Here is a 9,937-nt window from a genome sequence, read left to right as displayed (position 1 = left end):
ATCAAACAGACTCCAACCTCTCCACAATGGCCAAGACCAGAGAGCTGTGTAAGGACATCAGGGATAAATTGTAGACCTGTACAAGGCTGGGATGGGCTACAGGACAATAGGCAAGCAGCTTGGTGAGAAGGCAACAACTGTTGGCACAATTATTAGAAAATGGAAGAAGTTCAAGATGACGGTCAATCACCCTCGGTCTGGGGCTCCATGCAAGATCTCACCTCGTGGGGCATCAATGATCATGAGGAATGTGAGGGATCAGCCCAGAACTACACGGCAGGACCTGGTCAATGACCTGAAGAGAGCTGGGACCACAGTCTCAAAGAAAACCATTAGTAACACACTACGCCGTCATGGATTAAAATCCTGCAGCGCACGCAAGGTCCCCCTGCTCAAGCCAGCGCATGTCCAGGCCCGTCTGAAGTTTGCCAATGACCATCTGGATGATCCAGAGGAGGAATGGGAGAAGGTCATGTGGTCTGATGAGACAAAAATAGAGCTTTTTGCTCTAAACTCCACTCGCCGTGTTTGGAGGAATAGAAGGATGAGTACAACCCCAAGAACACCATCCCAACCGTGAAGCATGGAGGTGGAAACATCATTCTTTGGGGCTGCTTTTCTGCAAAGGGGACAGGACGACTGCACCGTATTGAGGAGAGGATGGATGGGGCCATGTATCGCGAGATCTTGACCAACAACCTCCTTCCCTCAGTAAGAGCATTGAAGATGGGTCGTGGCTGGGTCTTCCAGCATGACAACGACCCGAAACACACAGCCAGGGCAACTAAGGAGTGGCTCCGTAAGAAGCATCTCAAGGTCCTGGAGTGGCCTAGCCAGTCTCCAGACCTGAACCCAATAGAAAATCTTTGGAGGGAGCCAAAAGTCCGTATTGCCCAGCGACAGCCCCGAAACCTGAAGGATCTGGAGAAGGTCTGTATGGAGGAGTGGGCCAAAATCCCTGCTGCAGTGTGTGCAAACCTGGTCAAGAACTACAGGAAACGTATGATCTCTGTAATTGCAAACTAAGGTTTCTGTACCAAATATTCAGTTCTGCTTTTCTGATGTATCAAATACTTATGTCATGCAATAAAATGCAAATTAATTACTTAAAAATCATACACTGTGATTTTCTGGATTTTTGTTTTAGATTCCGTCTCTCACAGTTGAAGTGTACCTATGATAAAAATTACAGACCTGTACATGCTTTGTAAGTAGGAAAACCTGCAAAATCGGCAGTGTATCAAATACTTGTTCTCCCCACTGTATATACCGTACTCTATACCATCTACTGCATCTGCCATGCCGTTCTGTACCACCACTCATTCATATATCTTTATGTACATATTCTTTATCCCTTTACACTTGTGTGTGTGTGTAAGGTAGTAGTTGTGGAATTGTTAGGTTAGATTACTTGTTGGTTATTACTGCATTGTCGGAACTAGAAGCACAAGCATTTCGCTACACTCGCATTAACATCTGCTAACCATGTGTATGTGACTAATAAAATTTGATTTGATTTGATTTGTAGTGCCTTGCGGTCGGAGGCCGAGCAGTTGCCATACCAGGCAATGATGCAACCAGTCAGGATGCTCTCGATGGTGCAGCTGTAGAACCTTTTGAGGATTTGTGGATCCATGACAAATCTTTTCAGTCTCCTGAGGGGGAATAGGTTTTGTCGTGCCCTCTTCACGACTGTCTTGGTATGCTTGGAACATGTTAGTTTGTTGGTGATGTGGACACCAAGGAACATGAAGCTCTCAACCTGCTCCACTACAGCCTCGTCGATGAGAATGGGAGCGTGCTCGGTCCTCCTTTTCCTGTAGTCCACAATTATCTCCTTTGTATTGCTCACGTTGAGCGAGAGGTTGTTGTCCTGGTGCCACACGGCCAGGTCTCTGACCTCCTCCCTATAGGCTGTCTCATACAGGAGGGGACTGAGCACGCACCCCTGAGGGGCCCCGTGTTGAGGATCAGCGTGGCGGATGTGTTGTTACCTACCCTTACCACCTGGGGGTGGCCTGTCAGGAAGTCCAGGATCCAGTTGCAGAGGGAATGGTTTAGTCCCAGGGTACTTAGCTTAGTGATGAGCTTTGAGGGCACTATGGTGTTGAGCGCTGAGCTGTAGTCAATGAATAGCATTCTCACATAGGTATTCCTTTTTTCCAGGTGGGAAAGGGCGGTATGCAAATTGGAGTGGGTCGAGGGTTTCTGGGATAATGGTGTTGATGTGAGCCATGACCAGCCTTTCAAAGCACTTCATGGCTACAGACGTGAGTGCTATGGGTCGGTAGTCATTTAGGCAGGTTACCTTAGGGTTCTTGGGCACAGGGACTATGGTGGTCTGCTTATAACATGTTGGTATTACAGACTCGGACAGGGAGAGGTTAAAAATGTCAGTGAAGACACTTGCCAGTTGGTCAGCGCATGCTCGCAGTACACATCCTGGTAATCCGTCTGGCCCTGCGGCCTTGTGAATGTTGACCTGTTTAAAGGTCTTACTCACATCGGCTGCGGAGAGCGTGATCACACAGTTGTCCGGAACAGCTGGTGCTCTCATGCATGTTTCAGTGTTATTTGCCTTGAAGTGAGCTTAGAAGTAGTTTAGCTCGTCTGGTAGGCTCGTGTCACTGGGCAGCTCTTGGCTGTGCTTTCCTTTGTAGTCTGTAATGGTTTGCAAGACCTGCCACATCCGACGTGCGTCGGAGCCGGTGTAGTACAATTCGAACTTAGTCCTCTATTGATGCTTTGCCTGTCTGATGGTTTGTCGGAGGGCATAGCGGGATTTCTCATAAGCTTCCGGGTTAGAGTCCCGCTCTTTGAAAGCGGCAGCTCTATCTATGCATGATCAGGATTGTATCCATTCCGCCGATCCTGTTGAAAAATGTTTCTTAAATCGGAAGCAAACGGAACAAAACGGGGATAAACATACCTGAATTTCTCCAATAGAAACTCTCGTTTAGGGCTGTTGGGGTGACCATATTACCGCCACACCTGCGGTCACGAGTCATGGAGGCAGTCAAATTCCAGATGATCGTTTAGTCACGGTAATTAGGTTTCTCCAAGCTCTGATGCTGGTCAATAGTAGCTTACCAAACTTTCTAACTGCCTGGTACTCATTACTCTATTGTCCCTCTAATCACTCGGACAGCAATGCAAATGTGTTTTAAAATCTAATCAAACACTTCATGAGAGCCCATGAACTCATGTTGCGCAACATTTCTATAGGCTATGCAATTGCCTGAGATAACAGATTGATGGCTGCTAATAAAAAGAGGAGGATCCCATCAACTTTCTATATGCTAGGCCCACTATATTTCTTTCTCAACTTTCCTAATATTAAGCACATTTCTTATATTTGCAACAGGAGTATAGACTATCTGGCTGGCATGAAAATAAACCACGGGGAAAAGCGTCCATTCTAAATCAAAACAAATTACACACATATATTATGTAGTATATGTAAAGACAAGATTAAATCAAGAATAGTCTGATGGGTGACAATATTAGCCTACCACTTGTGAATGATATATTATTACTTGCGAATGATGCCCAGCATAAGAAACAAAGCCTCTTTTTGGCAACTTTTTTAAATCATAGTCACACACCTCATGTAGACTAGCCCATAGGCCTATATGTTTTAATAAGTTGCAGTGCGTTCGGCGTGGTGTATACCTTGGATTTATCGAACGTATGCGTCAAACTGTCTGCGTAGACGGCTTCATAGAAAAGGTAGCAGAAGGAAAATGTTAAACTGTTGTTGCATACATATCCAGATGATGCTGCGTCCTGTTTTGCGTATTGATACTGTCGGTGTGTTCGAAGTGTAATACAAATTGAAACTCAAGTCCTCACTAAATGACAATACAATGGGTGCGTTGGTAAAAAATAATAATATCTACTCTGATTTCAGAGCACTCTCGTCTGTGTGCCAGAGCGCAGAATAAATGAACGCTCAACACCGGTTGAAAATGGCCGGTGTCAGTAATTGTCGGTTAAAAAAAGTGTAATTAAATTGTTGCCAGTCACCAACGCTCTGGATAACATGAAAACAGCCTAACCAGCTATGCTAGGGCGAGTAAAATGGTCAGTGTGAGATTGTTCTCTCATTTGTGTCTGGAAGTAGCTAGCAAGCTAGCCAACGTTAGCTAGTTAGCTTGACTGTCGTTGTGAGGTCAGAAGGCTCGTATCAACCCTAGTCCACGGCCAGGGCGTCCAGTGTGCGCTCCGATAGCGAAACGCTCTGAATTTACAAACGCCCATAGCACTCTCTGGCTCTCCAGATTGAATTTACGAACACACCCAATGTCAAACATACTCCACAATCTGATTCTAGCCCTGCCTGTCTAATGCTTTTGCAGGAAGTGGGCTCAGTAAAATTAAAGAATTACACCAATAACTGGATTTTCTCATCTACAGCATCGACCTGGGGAATAGTTACAGGGGAGAGGAACGGGCCAATTGTAAACTGGGGATGATTAGGAGGCCATGATGGTATGAAGGCCAGATTGGGAATTTAGCCAGAACACCAGGGTTAACACCCCTACTCTTATGATAAGTGCCATGGGATTTTTTGTGACCACAGAGTCAGGACACCCATTTAACATCCCATCCGAAAGATGGCACCCTACACAGGACAATCTCCCCAATCACTGCCCTGGGGCATTGGGATATATTTTTTTTAGACCAAAGGAAAAGGTGCCTCCTACTGGCCCTCCAACACCACTTCCAGCAGCATCTGGTCTCCCATCCAAGGACAACCCTGATTGGCTTCAGAAGTAAGCCAGCAGTGGGATGCAGGATGGTATGCTGCTGGCTACTCAGGTAAAATAAATGTAGGCTACACTCTCTGGAGCCCTCTGGTTCAGTATGTTCATAATAACATAGGCCTACGTGACTTTGTTTCAAACATCGTTCTAAAATGTACATGGTACATTTTTTACGTTGATATTTGTGAATACTTAATTAAAAACACAACAATTTTATGTTTGAAGTTAAAAAAAGACTTGAAGTCACTGGATCCGTTGAATTAACATGAGTGTGAGAACAGTTGCAGTATTTGTAACATGTTTATAGCCAAAGAAAAGATTACAGTAGTTAGGACTATTCAGTCCAACATCAAATCCATCAGAAAACACTGGAAACAGATGACAAGATTCTATGAAAGTGGGAAAAGTTGTGACATAACTCTTGAATTACAGCTCCTCCCCCAGATGGTGACAGGAATGTGCAGCATGTCAATATAAGTCAATTAAATGATACGTTCAAATATATTATTAACATGAATATAATGACTGATATTAAACAGCATAAAATCATTGAAAATACAGTACAATAGTTCACATCTGCAGAACATGATGTACCATTAGAACTTCAATCTGCTATGCCTTGGATCATAATCCATCAAACTTTCTGGACAGTTTTCACAGTCAGTCGAATATTCAGATCAGGTTGCTGTGCCCGAAAGATGTTGTAGAGCTAGTAGAGAAAATAGATCACTATTTAGTTCAACTCAAGCTCATCTAATCTAGATCTAATTTTCCAATATATATACTTGTATAATAGATAAATCATATGCATTGGAACTTTATATAAAATATATACATACATTGCTACCTGGGATATAGATAAGAAAGAAAAAAAAAGCAAACCACCATGATTGAATGAGGAAATGTCACCTGACTCAAGACGGGATCAACTGTGGTCTAAATATTACCTGACTCAAGACTGGATCAACTGTGGTCTCATTTAGCTCCTGATAAGATTGGACAGCGATCTGAAGAATTGCAAATCCTATATTTGGGCAAGAATATTCAAATTATTTCAGTAAATTAAAGACAATTAGCCGAGTATCATAATTCAATGTATTTACTTTATGCTTAAATACCCACCACTTTCCAGGGGTTTAGTACCAAAAGGTGGGTCCACGTAAGGGGTAGTAAGAGTTGGAGGTGTTGTCACCTGTGTCGTGATAGTCCTTGGTCCCATTGTAGTTGAAGCTGATGGGGTAAATATTGACATGAAGCTGTATCTCTCATTAGCCTGAAATCCAAACCTGTTTTAGGCTAAACATTCCACTCCCTGTACTCCGTGTCTTATGCAAAACATTACATTATAAGGAGTGGAATGATAGCACAAACAGACTAGTACCCATTCTAGTATATCTACTTTATGATCACAACAAGCAATACAAATATACAAAATAACGTCGTTTTCACAGTAGTCATCACACTTCTCTACTTCCTACTATATTTTAAATATCAGCATTTGATCCACATTCAATCATCTGATTTGTTCAATTGTATTGTTCTATTCTTTTCCACACATCATTTTTGTTGTTGTTGACTTACTCATGCTCACTACTAATGACTGGAAGACACGTCTTCACTGATATCTGAGTTTGGTCATGCTTCAACAGTCACTGTTTTCTGGACTAAACCTCTGACATTTTCTTTTCAAATCATGAACATTAAAAACATGTTAAATTGATAACTTACCAGAGGATTGCCCTGCAGACAAAGCAACACATCCAACACAAAATAATAGGAAAAGCATGATGTTGTTTCAGAAGACAGAGCACCGACTGAGCTGTGATGTGGGAAGATTCTGTTCAGCGATTCCGTCTGACAATCTTTGTTCAGCATGAGGAAGTTGTCTCCTCTATTCATTGTGGGAGGGATTTGCCTTTTAAATAATGCCCAGGTTTTCAAAAATTCATTTGAGGCACAAGTGATTTCAGAAAAAGGTCTGACCGCCTCCTCTTGAACTATTTTAATAGCTACGAGGAAGGTGTTCCATATATCTGTCTCACAAGATTTTATGTCAAAACCTCAACCAGTATTTTTTAAAGGTCCAATGAAGCCGTTTTTTTATCTCAATATCACATCATTTCTGGGTAACAATTAAGCACCTTACTGGGATTGTTTTCAATTAAAATTTCAAAAATAAACAAAAATTGCTTCTTAACAAAGAGCAATTTCTCAAACAAGAATTTTGTCACCAGGCAGGCCAAAACACCATCCCACCAAAACAGTCTGAAACTTCAGGTGGCCTTTTCAAACAGCTCTTACTCTAAAAGGGCATTATCATAATTTTTACAGTATTATTCCAACCTCATCGTGTGGAAATATATAGAAAACACAGAAAAAACACGTTTTTTGACTACATTGGGCATTTAAACAAAACAAGTGTATTATCAACTAATTGATCATTCTGACAAGCAACCATCAATTTTATTGGGATATATCCAGAAACACATTGCCAGGAGTACAAATTAATTTACAAAGAGTACATAATTTTTATGCACATTTACAATACAATTCTATAAAGGTTAGCTGACAAATGGAAAATATGTGCATTTCAAAGAAAGGTTTAATCATATATTATTTAAGTGTATTTCTCATATCACTGCCAGTTGTCCCAGTTTGTAAAAAAAAAACGTAAAAACATGCAAACAAGCTATTTTCAGGTCTCTCCAGAGATGTTTGATCGGGTTCAAGTCCAGGCTCTGGCTGGGCCACTCAAGGATATTCATTAACTTGTCCCGAAGCTACTCCTGCGCTGTCTTGGCTGTCTGCTTAGGGTCGTTGTCCTGTTGGAAAGTGAACCTTCGCCCCAGTCTGAGGTCCTGAGCACCCTGGAGCAGGTTTTCATCAAGGATCTCTCTGTACTTTGCTCCGTTCATCTTTCCCTCGATCCTGACTAGTCTCCCAGTCCCTGCCTCTGAAAAACATCCCCACAGCATGATGCTTCCACCACCGTGCTTCACCGTAGGGATGGTGCCAGGTTTTCTCTAGACGTGATGCTTGGTATTTAGGCCAAAAAGTTCAATCTCGGTTTCATCAAACTACAGAATTGTGTCTCTCATGGTGTGAGAGTCTTTAGGTTCCCTTTGACAAACTCCAAGCAGGCTGTCATGTGCCTTTTACTGAGGAGTGGCTTCTGTCTGGACACTCATTCATAAAGGCCTGATTAGTGGAGTGCTGCAGAGATGGTTGTCCTTCTGGAAGGATCTCCCATCTCCACAGAGGAACTCTGGAGCTCTGTCAGTGTCCAACGGGTTCTTGGTCACCTCCCTGACCAAGGCCCTTCTTCCTCATTTTCTCAGTTTAGCCGGGTGACCAGCTCTAGGAAGAGTCTTGGTGGTTCCAAACTTCTTCCATTTAAGAATGATGGAGGCCACTGTGTTCTTGGGGACCTTCAATGCTGCAGAAATGTTTTGGTACCATTCCCCAGATCTGTGCCTCAACACAATACTGTCTCTGAGCTCTTTAGACAATTCCTTCGTCCTCATAGCTTGGTTTTTGCTCTGTTAATGCACTGTCAACTGTGGGACCTTATATAGACAGGTTTGTGCCTTTCCAAATCACGTCCAATCATTTGAATTTATCATAGGTGGACTCCAATCAAGTTGTAGAAACATCTCAAGGATGATCAATGGAAACAGGATGCGCCTGAGTATCATAGAAAAGGGTCTGAATAATTATGTAAATAAGGTATTTCTGTATTGTTATTTTTTTACATTTGCAATAAAAAAAATATTATGGGGTATTGTGTGTAGATGAATGATAATTTGCTTTAATTTAATCAATTTTAGAATAAGGCTGTAATGTAACAAAATGCAGAAAAAGGGAAAGTGTCTGAATACTTTCGTAATGCACGGTATGTATTACAAGAACATTTACTAGCCCGTCTTTGGTACACTACATGGTAATACAAAGTTGGAGTTTCTTAAAGATCCCAGTCAAAGTAGTGAGCACTTGTCATGATTTGGTTTCAGACCGGATAGATTGGCAAAACCATCTAAATCTTTGGTGAGTGCACTTATGGAGGCCGCTCGAGGACAGAGATGGAAGGTGGCATCTTCTGCAAAGGTAGAAATCTTGGTCATAAATTCATACATGTCTAATCCTTCGATCTTTATACTATTTATTAACTTTATAGCTCGTATTTCAATTCCAATTCCAGATAGATACAGTGAGAGCGAGCAACCCTGTCTCACTGCACTTGATAGTTTTAAACTATCAGAGATGTATCCATTATCTACTTCTCTAGTGAGCCGACTCCGAGCTGGGGTAGTTTGTTCGGCCTGTTCCGCGAGAGGACAGAGTTAGCCGTTTGAGAGTGGTGAATTTGCTGCTAAAAAACAAATCCAGGGGACGCAGGATAACATAACGAACAAACGACTGTTCATCATTCCAGTTGTTTGCAAAGGAGCAGGCGTGATTAGAACTCAGGGTGTGTTCGTAAATTCAATCTGGAGTGCCAGAGTGCACTCTGGGTGTTCGTAAATTCAGAGCATTGTCAGATTGTCCGTTCGGAAAGTCATCAGTTATTCTGCGTTCTGGCACACTCAGACAACAGTGCTCTGGAATCGGAGTAGACAGCCAGAGCGAATTTATGAACGCACCCCAAGAATATAAGCGTTCTGAGCTTTGATCAACGCTGGGAGCAATATTTAGATGGTGACCCATAATTGATTTCCATTGTCTACAAAATATATATTTCTATGAATCAAAAAAAAAATTAATTAGGAAAATTTACAGAGGTCCTTGATGTCCTCATATAGATACGGTCATGATTGAGACGCAGTCCGATCAAAAAACAGATATCTCTTTCTTAAACAGACAGACTTTGAACAATTTTTTATTTGAATTATTATGACTTGAGCAAAGAAATTATTTGAATACGTTTTTATATACACTACCGTTCAAAAGTTTGGGGTCACTTAGAAATGTCCTTGTTTTTAAAAGAAAAGCCAATTTTTTGTCCAGAAAAATAACATCAAATTGATCAAAAATACAGTGTAGACATTGTTAATGTTGTAAATTACTATTGTAGCTGGAAACGGTTGATTTTTGTATGGAATATCTACATATGCGTACAGAGGCCCATTATCAGCAACCATCACTCCGGTGTTCCAATGGCACGTTGTGTTAGC

At 41.8% G+C, this 9,937-nt stretch overlaps 1 long non-coding RNA gene across 1 annotated transcript; it reads right to left on the bottom strand.

The window, feature by feature from the left end:
- Positions 1 to 5,047: 5,047 nt before the first annotated feature.
- On the bottom strand, positions 5,048 to 6,666 carry LOC139559911 (uncharacterized). The gene is made up of 4 exons (XR_011671845.1): positions 6,495 to 6,666; positions 5,889 to 5,996; positions 5,714 to 5,790; positions 5,048 to 5,475 (listed from the first exon to the last, which is right to left on the bottom strand). It is a non-coding gene; the product is annotated as an uncharacterized lncRNA (long non-coding RNA).
- Between the last annotated feature and the right edge of the window lie 3,271 nt (positions 6,667 to 9,937).

Source organism: Salvelinus alpinus, chromosome 30, assembly GCF_045679555.1.
Source record: "Salvelinus alpinus chromosome 30, SLU_Salpinus.1, whole genome shotgun sequence".
Taxonomy (NCBI): domain Eukaryota; kingdom Metazoa; phylum Chordata; class Actinopteri; order Salmoniformes; family Salmonidae; genus Salvelinus; species Salvelinus alpinus.
This window is presented reverse-complemented; position numbering and strand designations above follow the sequence as displayed.